General features: G+C 40.6%; 2 long non-coding RNA genes across 5 annotated transcripts in view; one reads left to right on the forward strand and one right to left on the reverse strand.

Annotated features, from left to right (window-relative positions):
- Positions 1-12599, reverse strand: part of LOC125752181 (uncharacterized) — a 31841-nt gene extending 19242 nt beyond the window's left edge. For 2 of the 3 annotated variants that reach the window (XR_007401044.1, XR_007401043.1), the window contains exons 1-3: positions 12474-12599; positions 8079-8349; positions 6951-7119 (exon numbers count right to left, since the gene is read on the reverse strand). This is a non-coding gene — a long non-coding RNA (uncharacterized LOC125752181). Of the gene's footprint in view, positions 1-6950; positions 7120-8078; positions 8350-9006; positions 9136-12473 lie in introns of those variants that run through there. The other variant, XR_007401045.1, reaches the window with a different exon arrangement.
- A 116-nt stretch (positions 12600-12715) lies between these two features.
- On the forward strand, positions 12716-18335 carry LOC112650086 (uncharacterized). 2 transcript variants are annotated; one of them, XR_003129938.3, is made up of 4 exons: positions 12716-13064; positions 13289-13342; positions 15458-15777; positions 16738-18335. It is a non-coding gene; the product is annotated as an uncharacterized LOC112650086 (long non-coding RNA). The 2 variants fall into 2 exon arrangements; XR_003129939.3 differs by having other exon boundaries at positions 15666-15777.
- The last annotated feature ends 637 nt before the right edge of the window (positions 18336-18972 follow it).

Genomic DNA, 18972 nt, shown 5'->3' on the forward strand with positions numbered 1-18972 from the left:
AAAATGAGACCTCTGTCCCCTGAAACAACCTCAGATTACAGAATGTAAAGCTCTTTTTCTTAAAAAAGTCAGACTCCAAACAAGAAGTTGGGAAGATAGCAGCTATTCACTCAGGACCTCGAGAGACCTCTCATTTCAGCTGAGCCTGATTTACCTGTTTATGGAGTAACCTTCCTCATGATGATTTGGGATGTCAGGCAGAGCCGAAAGACAGCCAGCTCACTCACTGGAGGATTCCATTAACAGTCTGAGCCCTTGTCCTACCACCTTGAACTCACACCTACCTGCTGTCCTTGCCCCTTGGCACGGCGTGAGCGTCTGCACACCTTGGACTGCCCCAGTGCTTCTTCTATGAAGGGCACATAGCCACAGTGTGATGATGTGATGTGTGTATACATTGTCAAATGGTCACTAGAATCAAGCTAACTAACACATCCGCCACCTCACACAGTTACCTGTTTGTGTGTACATGTCTGGTTGAGAACATTTAAGATTTATTTTCTTAGCAACTTTCAAGGATATAATACAGTATCATTACCTATAGTCACCACCCTCTACATTAGATCCTCAGAACTTGTTCCTCTTGTCACTGGCAGGTTTTACCCCAGCCCCTGGCACCCACCATTCTAGTCTCTGTTTCTGCGACTTGACTTTTATTTTTATTTATTTTATTTTTAAAGATTGTATTTATTTATTCATGAAAGACACACACACAGAGAGGCAGAGACACAGACAGAGGGAGAAGGAGGCTCCCTGCGGGGACCCGGATGTGGGACTCAATCCCAGGACCCCAGAATCACCTCTGAGCTGAAGGCAGATGCCCAACCACTGAGCCACCCATGCGTCCCAAGTTGACTTTTTTTAGATTCCACATATAAATGAGTTCACACAGTCCCTCCCTTCATTCTTAGTCATGGCACCCTATCTTATATTTGCTGCATCCCAGATTTGAGGTTGGAAGCCCTCGTTGTCCTTACACTCATTGTCCTTGTGGGTGTTCTCAAATACAGGAGGCTGACATTTGGTGGGGATCTGCACCCAGAGGAGGACCACAAAATGACATCAGCAGAGCCAAGTAAACCAGCCTATGATTGGAGCACTTAAGGAAATGAAATCCCAGCAGGATTCTGATTTTCCTCCTTAATTAGCTTCCTCCATTCCCTGAGGCATTTGCTCCCTTAGCAAGATCCTACCCGGTAAACTTTCCTTTGTCTTGGCTCCCGGGTGTGTTAAGTAAATACCTGGGAGCCATGGCCTGGAGCTTGAGAGGCTTTTTGCAGTCCACAGCAGGCTCCCTGCCCAGACAGCCTCTGCTAATGCTAATTGGACTGCTTGTGTCACACTTTCTGTCCCCAGGAGTGATGCTGCTCTGTCTGCCTGAGTTCTTGCCAAAGGAGCCCTAGAGTTCCTGCCCTAAGAACTCCCATACATGTGCATTTACTCCCAGCCAGTCTCCAGAGGGGTCAGCAGGTGTTCATTTTAGCCTCGTGAAAGGACATGTTTTCCCATGACCTCTAGGTGTTCTGAAATGGAAAGGTCAAAGGACAAACAGAATATACCCATAACTGTAATAATATTAATCCCATTTTTAAAAGTCAGATTAAGGCAACTCAAATTGTTGATCCAATGGAACCAATGTTAATTCTAGAAGTAAACATTATAAATCTCATCACCAGGTTAAAGTTAAAATCACACATAATAAGATAATAACACTGAAATCTAGTGATCCTTACAATCTTTCTGTTTCTATCACAATAGCTTCTCCCTCTCCTGAACCTCGATGGCTCCATTGCTCTGTCAGGCTCTCGCTGTGTTAATTTTTTAAAGAAGAAAATGGGGCAAGTTCAGAGATAGGAGAAGAGAAATGAGGAGAGAAGAGGTATCTTTCTACTTTTTCTATATTAGGGAATCTGAATCTATTTCTTTGGCTGAATTATGCTTCCAGGTAAAACACTGCTGGATGATATAATGCAGAATGCTGCAGTTGAAATGTCTATCTTTGTTTTCTTCATGTTGGATGAAGCTAGGAATTCATTCATTCATTCATTCATCAATACGTACTGAGGTTAGGATGCACATATATATGATTTATTGTCCAAACAAGGATAATCTAGAGAATGAAAGGGATGCTTTATTATTTCTACCCAGACAGAAGGACATACCAGGACTATTCTGAAACAAAATGGGAGGTATAATCACCCTAATAATTGAGCACTTCCCACATACATGGTGTAAAAGCAGAAAAGGTCCATGGAGTGGGTAAAGGTGCTATTTATTCTTCATTCCTACATTCAAAAATCAGTGCTAACTCCCACCTTTTCTCAAATTACCAAAAGGTTCTGGTAAAACGTATTGGTTCTTTCACATAAAATAAAAGTAGTACTCAGGTTTTTCAACCACGGATTTTTCAAACTTGAAACAATTCTCTCGACTCAAATAAGACCCAATTTTTTCTGAGAACAGGTTGAATTTTGATAGGTCATTCTATATTTAATTACACTGATACACAATGAGCAGTTCACTGAGACTTAATCTTACCCAAAAAAACCTACTGTTCTCCCTCAAAAAAGAGGACATTTCTGTCTCACCATTTGAGGGAAAATAGTCAAGGAAGACAAAGTACAAACACACACACACACGTGTATACAAATACAAATACATACATTCAGTTTTGGAAAGATTTGAGCACAACTGATATTAGTTCATAATTCATGTTTTCACAGAACAGTATTTATAGTTTAAAAATGAATTTTGCCCACCTGACCACAGTTGATTCTCACAACAGCTGGCTTAGATAGTATCACTATCCCCAACTTCCAGTTGAGGAAATTAACTACTACAGATTGACACAGACTGGCACTTAAAGCTTCTGACCCTGGTTCCATCATTCTTCTTACAATGAAACAATAACTCATTACAGATGTTTAAGTGACAACGTTGTCAAAAATCTCTTCTACTTCCATCAAACTTAAAACTTTTCAAAGCATTTTCACATTGACTCAATATACTCAAAGGGACTACCACGAGCCATGTCCTGATGAGATGCTGGAGGCACAAAGGTGTATAAAACTGTCCCTGAGTATAAGGAACTGGAAATCTGATATATACGACAGACAAGGAAACTAGCCCAGTTCCGTTGATAAGTTAAATGAAGGAACTGCAAAATATGCAAAATATTGCAAAATATTGCAAAATATGCCAAGAGCCACACAGCAAAGAGTACCAAGGCCAGGCTATGGGGACCACATAAGGCATCCCCAGGAGGTACTGCTTGCAAGAGAAATGGGCGTTTGTCCTGTTCCCTGAGGCTCAGAATCTCAAGCCAGGGAACATTAGGTTATGTTAAAACACAGTAAGTTGTTTGTAAATAGTTGTAGCAAAGGATGTATTTCATCCTTTGATGAAGGATGCTGGATAATTGGCAAGGCACAGGATGGGAGCCTGGAATGTTTAGATAAGAAAGTTGAAATTCATGTTATAGGCCAATGAAAGAAGGAAGTGATATGGGAGACAGTGAGACACCCAGGAAAGCAAATGCACAAGGCTTATTTGGGACCTAAATTTAAGAGAGTGAAGAGGAAAGCAATGCCAGGATATAAATGTGTTTAAGACAGAAGTCAGTAGGATTTGGGGTCAGGATGTGGAAGATGAGGGGTGAGGAGAAAGCAAATGTACCTCTAAATTCTTTAAGGAACTGGGTGGTTAAGTTTCATGAACCAAGACAGGGCACTAAGAGGGATGAGCATATTTCTGAGGGATGCTAAGAGTTTTGGTTTTGTATATATTGAGTGTATGTACTGAGTATAAGGCCCATGAAGCTGTCAAGTGGCAAGACCTAGGGGAAACTAAAGCTCAAGAGAAAATTCTAGACAGTAGTTTCAGCTTTGAAAGCCATAGGTGAGGCAGGTACAGAAGGCCATTCACTGAAGACATAAGCAGAAGAATCTTTCCACTGGGGAGAGGGAAGGAGAGTTTAAACACTGGGAGGTTATTATAGTGTTTTGTTTTATTAGAAATGATTTAGTTGGAAATAGATATTTTAATTAAAATGTCGCAAAAAACCTTCCCCCTCCCTTTGCTTTATTAAGAGATCTACACATACCTCCATAATATTTCCCCCTAAAAATCTTCTCCTCAAAAAACTTTGAACCACATATATGGAAAAACAAGATTGGAGGAAATCTTTCTTCCATGATGTCAAGTTGATGAATGTGTGATGACCTTTCCGAGGGAGAGATGCACTAGGGGAAAAGGGGGCATATTTCTAGAAGCCCCAGAGGACTGACCTTCAAAGTTTCCTGACAGTTCCAAGACACTCTCTGAGATCACAACATTTCATTCAGCTTCTCCATGTACTTGTATCTAAACAAATGGTTGCAACTTCCACCACCCATGTTCTCATCCCTTTCAAATATCAGATGTAGATTTCCCCATGGCCAGCAAGAAAGCCAAAGAATGACTGAAACCCCTAGTTAGCTCTGGGAAACAGGCCACACAGTAAGGAAGAGGGAGGTTATTTCCCTAAGCGTCCTGTAGTGAAGTCACTTTTGGCTCCATTCTGATTGTACAAATGGCCTGCGAGATTGGATCCCATCATCTCAAGAAATGGCTTACTACAGTGTGAATATGGTTCTGACCTTGGGCCAAATGACGTCCACTGCCACCCTCACCTCCAAAGTCATAGTTGAAGTTTTAATCTGCCCCCCCCACCTCCGCCAAAGAATGTAACTGGATTTGGAGACAAGGTCTTTAAAGAGGTAATTAAGTTAAAATAAGGTCTTTAGGCTGGACAGTCATCCAATATGACTGATGTCTTTATAAGAAGGGATTTGGACACAGATATGCACCAAAGAAAGATTATGGAAGATCACAACAGGAAGGTGGCCACCTGCAAGATAAGAAAAGAGGCCTCAACAGAAACCAAATCTGCCCACACCCTGACTGACCTTGGACTTCTAACCTCCAGAACCTTGAGGGGGGCAAAAAATTTCTGTTTAAGGCACCTAGTCTGTGGTACTTTGTTATGCATGCCTAGAAACCAATACAGGCAATTATAAATGTGGTATAAAATGTGTGCCAAGATTTCCCAGATGAAGTTAAGTGGGGAAAAAAAATCAGGCTTATTTTACAATTAAGGGTATTGATGCACAACTGTCTTGTATAAAAATGTGTTAATTGATTTATAAGTTCTAGAGAAGTCTAACCATTCAGGAGAGAAGCTAGCCTGTGGGTATTTGAGTTTTGAATCGTCATTGCTACAGAATTCACTGACAGGGTTTCATGGAACTACATCCTGTCTGTGGCTCAGATGGGATTTGGCCTGTGTCTATTGTACCTTAAGATGTAGTAAACTGCTTTAGGTAGGCAGACTGTGTTAACTTGATTCTGCAAAACTCTTAATATTTGAAACAAAATCCTGAATATGACATTTCAAAAGCAGAAAGAAAAAATTGTGGGTAATGTCTCTGCTTGTGTGACAAGTCACTTTTTTTCCCCTTCAATTTGTTCCCAAGTCCGATAGACACAACATTTGAAATTGGCCTCATGTTGGTTTTCCCACCCATACTGACTGTGACCGCCTTCATCCAAACTTGTATAATTTCTGGCCCATTCTATTTATCCACCTAACTAAAATTTTCGGAGGGGGTACAACATTGTGTAAAGGTTAAGGGGCATAGTCTCTTGAGTTAAGAGTCCCAGCTCTGCCCTTGACAAACTGTAATCTCACTCAAATCTAAGCTTCAAATTTTCATGATTGAAACAGAGGTAATAACAGTACTCTCCTCATAGGGCCGTTGGAGAATTTAGTGAAATAACAAGTAAAAAAGCATTTAGACTAGTACATATAGGATACTCAGAAAATATTAGGTATACTAATATGAATCTTTTAAAATCCATCACCTTACAGTATTTTGTCTTGCTCTCTTCTGCATATTCCACCAGCCAAGATTTTCTCATGCTTGGCTTTCTTGTAACTGATATTTTGAAAACAACAGACATGTTGAGTTTTCTGTTTCAAATATCACTAGTTTCTCCCACCCGAGTCTCCTCAATGAAGGCGCCTAAGTCTTCCAATGGGAAAACTCGTCCTCACTGACATTTTTCAAGTGTCCATTGTAACCCATTCTCCCTGTGACACCAAGCTCCTGAGTTCTTTTTTCCACAGCACAGAACTCATCTTTCTGATCCTTCAGTGGCTTATTCCAGTTTGTGAGCTGAAGCCCAGATGCTTCCACATGGCCCACAGTGCCTTCATCAAGCTGCTTGGGCCTCCATATTCTCCCCTCCAGCCCACAGAGCCTAATGAACAACAGGTGTTTAGTAAATGTTTGGTTAATGAGAGGAGTGCCTGAGCAACATGAGGGCTCCAAGGCTTGTTTCTTCTCCACCAGCATTAGCCTGTTGTAGAAGCTTCCTGGGGCTGACACCACAGACTACCACCAATTTTGAGGCTTAAAACATCAGAGTTATTGTCTCACAGATCTGAAGGCCAGAATTCTGAGATCAAAGTTCTACCAGAGCCGTGCTCCCCTGAAAAGCTCTAGGGGAGACTCCTTTGTTGCCTCCTCCACCTTCTGATGGCCCTTGGCGCCGTCTGGCCTGTGGCTGCATCCCTCCAGTCTCATCAGGTGTCTTCACATGGCCTTCCTCTCTGTGTCTCTTCTGTGTTTTTGTGTCTCAATTTCCCTCCCTTTTATCATATAAGGACACCAGTCAGTGGACTTAGGACTCACCCTAAAACCAGGACGAGCTCATCTTCACATGCTTAACTTCACAATCAACACAAAGTCCCTACTTCTTAATAAAGTAGGTGGGGTAAAGACTTGGACATCTCTTTTTGGGAAACACAACTACAAACAAATCACAAACAGTCAACTAACAACAACAGTCAAGAGTAAGAGAGGTCAAGAAGGGAAGAGAGATTAGAAAATGGAGAGTTTTGACCGTACCTGGAAAGGAAATAGGATTTTCATCTGCAGTTCAGAGACCAGAGTGGCCTGAGTGCTGAGCATGCCATCTGGCTAGAGTCCTCGAGCAAGCCCAGGGCAGCATGGGGATAGTGTTTCCTGCCCAGCTCTCTAGTTTCAGATCCACTTGTTAAAGGTTTATGTTTTTGTCCTATGAAAGATTATTTATTAATAAGGCAAATTAGAGAAAAGGAAAAAAAATCACATGAATCCCATCACACTTGTGTCTCTTTTTCCCCATTTTTAGGTTTTAGCTTGGGTTTTGTTAGTTTTTTTAATGAGTAAGCTTACACTAGACATACAATTTTTGTACCCTGCTTCTGTCTTATAACAAACTTCTTAAAATCAAAATTATTTCCATTATATTAATATACTCTATAAGTATTTTCTTAATGTATTTTAAATTTAGTTCCATATTTTTCAAAATGACACCTACACAAAACTTAAAGTTTATAAAGCTTGTTATAAAGATAAAAATAAATCACAAACAAAAATAGCAATCCTCTGTATCATAGATCCCTCCCATGTCCTGCAGCCCAAAGGCAACCACTTTAAACAATTCTCAGCTGATTCTTTAAATGTTTACTTCCATATATCTCAATAGCAAGCTTACGGTAATAATATTTCTTGATTTCTCAAGAAAGTTTTAGATGTTATTATCTGGTTGGAACCTTTGTACTGCTCTGCATCTCTTTCCCACTTCCACCATCACTACTATCACTACCACACACACACACACACACACAAATCACACATATCTTATCTCCTGTACTCTCAACATGTTTATATATTAACCGTAGTTAGATCAATAGGCAGTGTTCACATTACCTGCAGTTGAGCCAGGAAGTGTGCTATAATTACTTGTTCCATTCTTAAACAACTTTTGCCTTCGATAGTATTAATAATTGAATTTTTTTGCTTTATTTTCTATATATTTATCACTAATACATTTTCAAATTCTTCTCCATTATCTAAATGTCCTTTTAAGACTCTATTAATTTCTTCTTTTGGAGCCTTATCTCCTGGAGCTAATTGGCATGTTTTCACTAGTCTGATTGCTCCCTATGCCAGCTACACAACTGCCACCTGGGGATCTCCCTTGGCCCTCACCTTGAGGATTCCCTTCACCTCCGTCTCCCATGGGATTTCCTGTTTCCCAAGTGCCATGTCTTCCTTTTTTTGTTATTTACTCTCTCGTTGTGGTGGAGCATCTCCTTCAGTAAGTTCCTGAGAAATGATGTTGTGATGGTCAATTCCTAGAGACCCTTCAGTCTATTTCATATTTAACTGATATTCTCTGGGGAATAGAATCGAAGTTGAAAATCATTTTCATTCAGAGTTTGTAAGAAAAGTCTCCATGAATCTCCAGCTTCCTCTGTTGCTGTTAAGAAAATCAAAATAATTTACTGCCAACATCTTCACCCAACCCCCACCCCTCAACCCCCAAGCTTATAGGATTTTCTCTTTGCTGCCAGGATCCTATAGTTTCATGATTCTGAGGGTACCAGCCAAGGGCAAGAAACTCGCCACACTCCCAAATGATTTTGGGTTTTTTTAGACTTTCTAATAAAAGAATTGGTCATGTAAGCCATGATGAAAGGAATCCAGGGATCCAAAGGCACTTGAGGACTAGCAAGTGTACCATTAGCTAACAGCACCACTTGATGTGAAGGGACAGGGCAAAGAAATAAATCGTCTGTATCAGATTCTGCTTGTGTGCTGCAACCCTGCACAAAGAGTTGCACAACAGGAACTGTAACAGCAACAGGAGTAGTTACTACTACGTCTGTGCATGATCTGGTCATTCTCTGATTCATCTGGTTGTGATAGGAGCAAAACCACATTTGTGTCCTCATTCACATGGTCTCCCAGTGAGTGCTTGGTGCTTGGCCGCTGTGTCCTGGTCTCTGGCTGATCAGATACTCTTTCCTACGTTTACACAGAAAAAACAGCCTTCCTTGTGCTGAGTACAAGGTTATGTGTTAGATGTGGATACAAGAAGAAGATTAACTGGTAGAACTTAGCTGTTGTAACTTACTCGGTAGAAGGAAATAAGTGCAGCTCTCCAGCTGGGAGGAAGTATAGCTTTTGGCCCACTCCTCAAGGGCCCTGTTCCTTTGGGCAAGAAGAACACAAACAATTGGGTTTGTATCTGGAAGGCCTTTACAGACAGCCTTCCCAAGCAAAACATACATGAACAGGTCATGAAGGAAAAACATCATCCAAAGGACCCAGGATGGGCCAATGTGGGTCCCGACAGGGCCACTAACCTCTATAAAAGCATCTTTGTATGAATAGAGAAAGGCAACCCTTCTGTGGAGATATCAGAAAAAGATCCCCACTTCGGGCGGGTCCAGCCCTGTGGAAGCACAGCTCAATGAGCAGAGCCATGCTAGATGCCAACCATCACTTACTCCTGGGTCAGACACCTTTGTCTGTCAGATGGACAAGCTTTACAACCATTTAAAGTGGCCCCGGGTCCTCATATACTGATTAAATACAACAAATTTTTCAGGGTATGGACCATGACCAATTGGACATCATAACACCAGATAAAGGGGTCTAATGTCACCCTCCCAGAGCTGATTCAGATTTTTGCGAGCTAAAAACACAGGAGGATGAAGAGTAACCAAGTTAGCAGACCAAAGAAAGGTGAATCCTAGACCAGAAACAAGAAAAGTCAAGACATCATCAGAATTACACTACAAATAGATCCTCGCCACAAACAGAATTCCCAAAATGCCATCAGAATTCCTATTCCAAAGGCGATCGGTCAGACATAACTTCTCCCATTTCCCTCATATGTCCTTTACTTTGAAGCAAGCTTCGTTTACGATCATGTTCTTCAAGAGAGACCACCAGTAGCCTGGAAGGGACCCTGCTAGCCCTCTGGAGCAGTATCTACAGAGCAGACTCAAAGAGCATAGAAAGCCCACCCAGCATGTAGCTCCCTGTGATCCCTTGAGCTGAGGTGGGACGGAGGGGAAGTTGTTTTGTAGGACTAGCAAACAGAGGGATGGGTTTGTAATCTCCAAATGGGGCTATAGAAGCCAGAAAGTCTTTGGTGGAAGAGTTCCAAGGCAAAGTAATCTCTGACATCTCTTCTCACCTGGGTTTTCAGAAGCATTGGAATGACACGGTCCATTATGCTTCCCAGGAAGCTCGTGGCTGCAGGGACTTTGGCAAACCACCAGTCCACACCTCTTCCTGCTCCCACCCCATCCTCCCAGGCCCTGAAGAAAGGTTTCATAACCTCATAAGGAGCTCACTTGCCCATTCCTGAAAATTTAGCTCAGCTAGGAAGAAGGTTCCTAGCTGAGTACAGGTTCTGAGCATTGTGGTATCGCATTTAACCTCTTGCTGCAGCTCCATGTGGGCAATGGAGAGATTTCCAAGAACATGAACATCTTCCTCTTCCTCAGTATTTCAGCACTAGAGTCCCTAGGAGATCCAGAGGTAAAAACTGTTTTCATAATACTAAGATATCATGTCTTGGCCACCGCATTCACATTTGGGCTGATGGGACGAAAGCAATGATAGGTAAAACCGTTGGCACAAATCAAGGCAGAAACAGTAAAATGTACAAGTAGGCTAGCTGTCACTGTACTCTTTCCTGCCACACATTCACCAGGGGAAAGCCAGCTTTCCTGTTAAATATCTTTGATGAAGCAGCTAAAAGCATAACTTTAACTCTTCTTTTTCATATTCTTTCTGATGGATTTGGCAGCCGTTAAGAAGCTTAACGCATAGCATGTTTGTCTCAAAGAAAAGCACTTGTGCAATTTTGAATTTCAAGCTGAACTAGCCACTTTTTTTTTTTCATGAAGCATTCGGTTTTACTTGAAAGAAATCGGAATGACAAATATTCAGATTTTGGGTGTTTGACAGATACTTTTCTGAACGTTAAAAAGCGAATCTATCACTTTAATTAACAATGGACAGTATTTGTGGCCAATTACAAAATTTGAGCTTTCAAGCAAAAATTACAATCTTGGAAAATTTGTACCTGTATCATGAAATTGACATCCTCCCAGTACTTAGAGATGTAGAAACATCTTTACATTGCTTAAATTATTTTTCTAAGACTGGTCCTGATATAAATAGTTGGGGTGTTTTGATGTTGTATAATAAAATATGTAAAATAAAATAAAATAAAATAAAATATGCCAACATTTTAAAGATCTGTATAACTCAGTGACCCGATACTGTAACATCACGAATGGGCCAAAGATCCATTCAAACTACCAAGTAGACCAATGGACTTTTCATGAAACCCAATGAAAGTTCATTGATACAGTTTCAGATTTCACAGTACAATTATTCTTTAAGAAACTACCACTTGTTGGGACACCTGGGTGGCTCATTTGGACATTTGTCTCTTGATTTCAGCTCAGGTCATGATCTCAGAGTCTTGAGATCCAGCCCAGCCACAGGCTCCATGCTCAGGGCAGAGTTGGCCTGAGAGTCTCTCCCTTTGCCCCTCCCCCCACTGAAGCACATGCACGGTTGCGTGCACGTGCACTCAAATAAATAAATAAATAAATAAATAAATAAATAAATAAAATCTTTTAATCTTTTTTTTCTTTCTTTTTTTTAAGAAACTACCACTTGTCAAGGGGTAATTTCTGGAGTAAAGGCTGTGTGTAGGCTGCAGAGCATGAGTGGATAGACTGCCTTGAGGATTGCAGACAATCCATTGCAATAGAAAGGACAGTGGAGTAAATGGAGACAAATAGAGGGAAGCGGGGAAATTTGGAAGAAGCATGAAGATCTGGGAGCTCTGTCCTGACTGTAATGTACTCTGTGAAACGAGAGGCAAGAGCTCCAAAGAAGGGAGAAGGAACTGAGTGGAGGATGGAGGAGGATTGCTAGGCAGCCCCTAGGGCCCACTTGAGGTTTGTGGTTGTAAATTTAAAGCGAGACCAGCCAGCACATTTATGTAGAGCACAATAATAGGGTTTTCTGTTGAAATACATTTTCTTTATTGATTTCTAAGAAAGACAGAGAACCTACCACTTGTCGTTTGGTGCAATATCAAAGGAGAATAAAATCTTCTGAAATGGCTGCTAAAACACTCCTCCCTTTTCTAACTACTAATCCGCATGAGGCTAACTTTTCCTCATATACTTCAACCAAAAGAACATATCAACAGATTGACTGCAGCAGCACATGTGAGAATCCAGCTGTCTTCTATTAAGGCAGCCACTAAAAGATCTGCAAAAATGTAAAATAATTACCCTCTTCTGACTAAATGTTTTGTCTTAGAAAATACAGTTCTTTTTAATTAAAATATTACTTAGAGTAACACGTACTAAATATAATTATTTTAAATATGGTAATACATAATTTAAGTGTCTATTGCAAAATACATTGTTCTCATAAAAGTGTTCCATTTATGTGAATATGTGATAGGTTTATTATAGTTACTTTTAAATGACTGAATAATTTTTAATTTTTTTAAATTCTACTTTCTAAAATGTGGTAAATTCACCCATAGAAACAAACCCTAGTTTCAGAGTCTGAAGAGGTCCTGAGACCAAAACAGTTGAAAATTCCTGCTCTTGAGATGATCCAAGTCAGCATGGTTGAAGCTAGCTCACTGGGCAGGTCCTTGGGAAGAGGGCAGAGAAGAAGCAGAGGAAAAGTGATTTGCTTAAACAGAGCCAATCCAGAAGCTGCGTGCACTATTCCTGCTCACAGCCTATTGGCCAACACTTGGTTCCATGGCCACACCCAACTGTCCAGAGGCCTGGAGACCCGGCCTCCATCCCGGTTACCAGAAGGGAGGCCTTAGAGGTCTCTGTCATACTCCCAAAACTGGACCATGGGGGCATTCAAAGAGACTTCTCTGAGTTGGTGTAAAGGTAGTTTTGTTACAGCAGCAAGCACCGCCGAGGCTGAGGCTAATGCTGGGGATGTCCGGACAATCCAGGAGACCAAGGGCTGGTAGTAGATCAATATTTTGATTCAATAGGCTCAGCTGAAGCTGGCTTGAGGAGTGGCATTTATAATGTCTGCTGGGGCATATGCCCACTCAGCTTTCCCCTTATATAACAGCTGAACTTCAGGGATGGCCAACCATACAAGGACAAACAGGTACAAACATTGATCTTGTACAGGCAAAGCACTCAGGCTCCCATGACCCACCAGGCCTAGTTACTTTATCAGTAGCATCAAGGGAATATGAATGGAGAGTGGACCTCACCACAGGTTTTGATGTGTCTACCACCAAAAAGACTAGCTGCTTCAAAGAACTCTGGTCCTGATACAGGACAGTTGCCATCTCTAAGAGAAAACTCTTCCTCTCTTATTTACTCTAGGATGACCTCCTTAAGCAGCCTATTGGACCAGCCACCAGAGAGCCTCTGTGGAAGGTGGGTGCAGGTGGTTTCCCCTGAGCCTAGTACACTGTAGGTGGGAACAGTCGTTGTAGGACTGAGTGCCCAGCCTGTATGGTTAACACAGGACAGCTGACTGCCAAGCTCAGCAGATCCCCAGCTCAATTCACACAAATCATTTCTTTTTATCTTCATCCGTTGGTCTTTAAAATAAAGAATAAGCCATGTGCTCATTCACAGAGTTGTACGGAAATCAAGCAAGAATTAAGTTGCAAAACACTATGTACCACAAAGAAAAAAGACAAGTTTGAGCAGTTAACATGGTTATTACCTCTGCTTGACACAGTCAAGAGATCTTTCTTAAGTCACTTAGGATTTTTTGGGTTCATATGTCCCCTTCCTGGGCAATCAAATTATTGTGGAATCAACCTCCAGAACTTTTTCATCTTGCAAACCTGAAACTCCACCTATTAAATAACCACTCGCCATTCCTCTCAAAATTGGTTTTGAAGTAATCTTTCCTCTCAAGCTTCCAGAGCGACGATCAGCAAAGGTGATGTGCCACACGGGGCAGGGGTGGGGGCCCAGGGGACAGGACTTTTCTTCACCTTCCCATTATCCACTCACGAAGCATGGATTATATTGAGTGTACCATATGACAGGTTCTCTACAATGCTTGGAGTCTTAAAAAATACATTATTCTGAAAGATGTCACAGTTTATTTTACAAGGCTGTCAGTTATTGAGTGTGATTCCGTGGTCATAAACATGCAGTTAAGGTCTATACAAGGTGTGGAGATAGCACAAAAGAAGCCATCCATCCAACTGAAAGAGGGGTGCAAAGGAAGCATGTGGGGATGCTATTAAAGGCTTCATGGAGAAGGTCCTCAAGTTGGGATTTGAAGAATGGGGAGGCAAGAATTTATTAGAATTATTAGAGAATAGTGAAAAGGTTCTGATATATAATCAGTTCAGTCTAATGTGAAGTATTTTTAGTCTGAGGTTTTCTCAGCAATCACCTAATTCCCCAAAGACTTTTTAAGTGATAAGGATTCCAGGCAGGAACTTTAGTAGAGCTAGGGAGGGTGGTTATGACAGTGACAGGCCAATGAAGCAGATGATTTGTGCAGAGACTTGGAAATCCGGTCTGTGTAGGTGACACCTGTCTCTAATAGACAACAAATATTCAGGGAAAAAAAATTACTCCATTTGTGATGGAATATTACACAGCCACATAAAAGGATGAGGTCATGCCATTTGCAACAACACGGATGGGCATGTGCTAAGTGAAATAAGTCAGACTCAGGAAGATTACATTATATGATTTCATTATATTATATGATTATATTATTTCATTCATATGTGGAATCAAAAAAGCTCAGATGAACAAACAAAAAGCGGAACCAAACCTATAAACAGAGAAGAAACTGATGGTTGCCAGAGAAAAGCGGGAGGAAGGGATGGGCAAAATGGGTGAAGGGGAGTGGAAGATCCAGGCTTCCAGTTATGGATCGAATGAGAATCCATATCCATGAGACTACAAGGCACAGCATAAGGAATAGTCAATGATATTGTAACAGCCTCCTATGGTGACAGATGGTAGCTACACCGTGGTGAGCACAGCAGAACATATATTCTTGTCGAATCACTACGTTAGACACCTGAACCTAATGTAAATCTTTTCTGGTATATTTTTAGTTTCCTTGTTTGATTTCAAAGCTTGAGATCTGTTTATATTGCCAAAAAGCCTACCAATTGTGCGGGGAGGTTTTTTTTCTTTTAAAGTCTATTCTTTTGCTGTTCAAAACCATTTTTAAAAATCAATGTCTTTAGAAACCATTCCTAAAGTCATATTTACTGAGAGCAATCTCAAACATATCTGTTGGACATATTCCAAGTTAAATATTGATAAGAGTTTAACAACTGATTTACTTCCTTTTGGCCTAAGTATCCTAAAATGGTCATAGGATTGTTCTACATTGTTCCAAACATTATATTTATAATAGAGTTATACAAATATTTATTTGAATATCAGTGCTTTATGGCTTCAGTATAGTTATTTCTACTACAATTCCTATAGGTGTTTTTAATAAACAATCAATATATCTACAGACCTATAAATTTTAAGATCCCTTCCATTCTGCAATTGTAGTAATTGCTTCCACCTCACTTCAAAAGAAAGACCTGACAAGCTAAAGATAAGAGGACGTCATGGCTGGGACCCATCATGGAGAATTAAGTCATCCCAGGGCTTTGGAAAAGCACTCCATCGTTGGCCTCAGAAGCCTAATAGCCTGGGGATGTCTTAACATCCAAGGAAGAATTCACCTGAGTTCCATTCTAATTTTCCTGGCTCCCAGGGGCTACGATTCAGAGGCCGCATGCCACAGAAGAATCCCAAACCCAAGTGAAATAACCCTGAAATGCCATGGTCTTGGCATAGACCTGAAGCCAGGGTAAACACATGGCCAGGTAAAAACATACAGGAATTGCAGGCAAGTTTGAACTATGCTTCCATTCATCTTGATTTTATTTTGCTATGTCTATGGCATCATTTTAGTAACAAATTAAAATTCAACAAAAGATTGAATAAGGGAAAATTCTGAAAACTACCTGGGAGACCATAGTGGTATTTGCTTTTTTCATGTATAGATACTTGGGAGGGGTAGGGCGGGGGAGATGGATGTTTCCCAGATGTTGTGGGCCAGGGGCAAACATCCAGGTGCTTTCAATTACTTGAGAAGCAGGAGAGTCTGTTTTAACAGAGCATCTCCACGTATAATTTAAATTCCATGATTTAGGAAGTCTAATAAGACAAAGGAGAAATGCCCTGTACTAATTTGTTTCATCAGTAAGCTCTCCAATTATAGAGCTTTTAACTAACATGCCAGGAAATCTTGCAGTCCTCAGGATGCAAACTGTATAAAAGCCTCGTTGGGTTTCTTTTTATTTCATTTCCTCCTTTTGGATCAATTTTTCCATACTTGATTAGTTTTAACCAAAGTAACTATTTTAACATATCTCCCTCCTGAAATATAAAGTAACACAAATTTTTTTGCAGTGACCATTTTTCCTTTTTCACCCCGTGATTTCAAAAATATTCTTTCCTTTGAATCAATTCAGATACTAGAGCATCTGTTTTAAATATAATGCTTTTTTGGTAGATTTTTTTTTCCTCCCACATTTTTGTTAGGTGATACATCAGCTTTATTGATTCATCTTGAAATGATGTCTGGCTTCTTTTAAATATGAAAACATATATGAGAAATTGGCTATATTCTTCATAATTAAATACTATATTTACGGATATGCATTTGTGGTAAAAGATTTAAGACATGCGTGAAAACTCCAAGGTACTGGCTAGCTCCCGAGAGGGAGGGAGAGGAGAAGATGGGCTTCCACTGTATCGGTAACCTTTTATTTCTTTCACAGAAGAAATTATCTGAAGCAACAATGGCATATTATGAACCTCTATCAACTCCATTAATGGGGAATAGAGGTCATTGGCAGCTGCCCCAAGAACAGCCACAGGAACCTTAGGAATAAAGCTACTGCTGAATTCGTATGAACTGTAAAAGCATAAAACATGAGGAGTATCATCAGATAGAAGGTATCGAGGTTCTATGGGGAGAAACCTGGCTTTGAGTCCCAACTCTGTCACAGTGATGATCAACTTATCAATGAAGTCTGAAATTCACTTCTAAATTGACCTATAGATTTATCAAACTTTTAAAAAATTTCCAACAAAAAAAAAATTCAACATTCCTCCTTGAAACACTACATTTTTAAATAATCCAAGCAGTGCGGTGCTAGTGTGGAATGGGGTAATATAATAAAGGATCGGAGTACATAGAAGAATTAAAATAGAATATGGAAAAGGAAACCCTGAGATGGTGCTACTGGGAAAAACCATCCCTTTAAAATTTTTTCATTTTTTGTGGAAAAATAAAAAAGAGGAAATCAATGGGACAACCTACGCAAGAGGGGACAGAAAAGGAAAATTAATCATTGCTTTCACAGATGTTGTCACATTTGCTACTCTTACCTCTTACTCTTAGCTACACAGCTAGCCAGTGGCAGAAGTAGGCTCCAACTCTAGATTTGGTTTCATTCTCAAATCCACACTTTTCGTTATTCTACAAAAGTTATTTCCTTTCTAGAACCTAATTCTGATCAACACAGAGGAGTCTGTTGGCGGGGAGGGGGGCGGGTGACTCTTCTATACCACTTTCAGAGAGAACCTACTGATAAAATCTCTAAACCACTTCCATCTTTGAATTCTGGAAAATATAAACGTGAGAAAAACAGAATTCTAACACCAAAAAAGGTAGATTCCTAAACTCTACACTGAGGAATTTTATTATCGACCCTTATCAAGAGGTCAACTTGTGACCATCGAAAAACAAATCAGTGATCACTACAACCATTAAAGTTACATAAAATGAATCATGGTAAACCGATCTTGTTTCTCTTCTAACAGATTTAGGATAGGCTGATCAGGAAAAAGGCAGTAGAAGACACTTATCTGGGCTTTAGCAGGGCACTTGACCAAATCTCTCATGCAGTCACTCAATACACGATTACTAAACCCTATACCTGGCGGATGCCCTCTCTGACATTTAAACAGCCCAGGCCACCCATGCTTCATGCAGCACACTTGCCAAAATCTGTCCATGTATTTCCAACAGCGCCCATCCGTGAGTTTCCTCCATCCATTCCTTTGATGAACTGACCCCTGCTCATCCTTTGAGGTTCAGGAGTCACTGCCTTCAGGAAGCCTTACCAATGCCCCTTCCCCTGAAACGGTGCCTTACGTGCAGCAGACCTGGATACAACCAAAGCTTCTTGTGCATAAATTTATCCAAGCACCTACCCCACTGATTTGCAACTATTTTGTTTACTTGCTCGTCTCACTCTCTGGATTGTAATTATCCTACTGGCAGGAGTTCTGTTCTGTTGCCGGCAGAGAGTAAGCATCTGATAAATAATGCTTGGAAGAAGAAACGTATTGAGCAATATTGGAAGTGGTACCAGACTTGACATATTAAATATGCATAAGCCTTCTTCCCTTTCAGTGGTCAATTTTCACATTTATTCAAGAGATTTTGTTTTATGCTTGTCTTGATGTGACTATCAGACGGAGCTGGCTTTTGGGTGCTCCTTTCCGGTTCCCCTTCTAGGCCACCTTACCCACCTAAGTTATGGACAAACTTCTTTCTTCTTCAGATTGCCCAACAATTAACCGTTGAATAAGAACAGACACATACATGCATTCCCACAAAACAAATAGTGAAGTCTAATCTATAGGAAGCAGTTTCCTAATTGTTTCCATAATTAGGTAAGAACATACTGTACATGCTTTACTTCTTTATTGATCCTTATATATTTTTTAAGATTTATTTATTTATTTATTTATTTATTTATTTATTTATTTATTTATGATAGACACAGAGAGAGAGAGAGCGAGGCAGAGACACAGGCAGAGGGAGAAGCAGGCTTCATGCCGGGAGCCTGATGCGGGACTCAATCCCGGAACTCCAGGATCGCTCCCTGGGCCAAAGGCAGGTGCCAAACCACTGAGCCACCCAGGGATCCCCTATTGATCCTTATATTAATCAACACCAACCATTTTGTTTTAGAGTTGAGAAAACAGAGGCAAAGGAAGGA

This window comes from Canis lupus, chromosome 11 (genome assembly GCF_003254725.2).
Source record: "Canis lupus dingo isolate Sandy chromosome 11, ASM325472v2, whole genome shotgun sequence".
Lineage (NCBI taxonomy): Eukaryota > Metazoa > Chordata > Mammalia > Carnivora > Canidae > Canis > Canis lupus.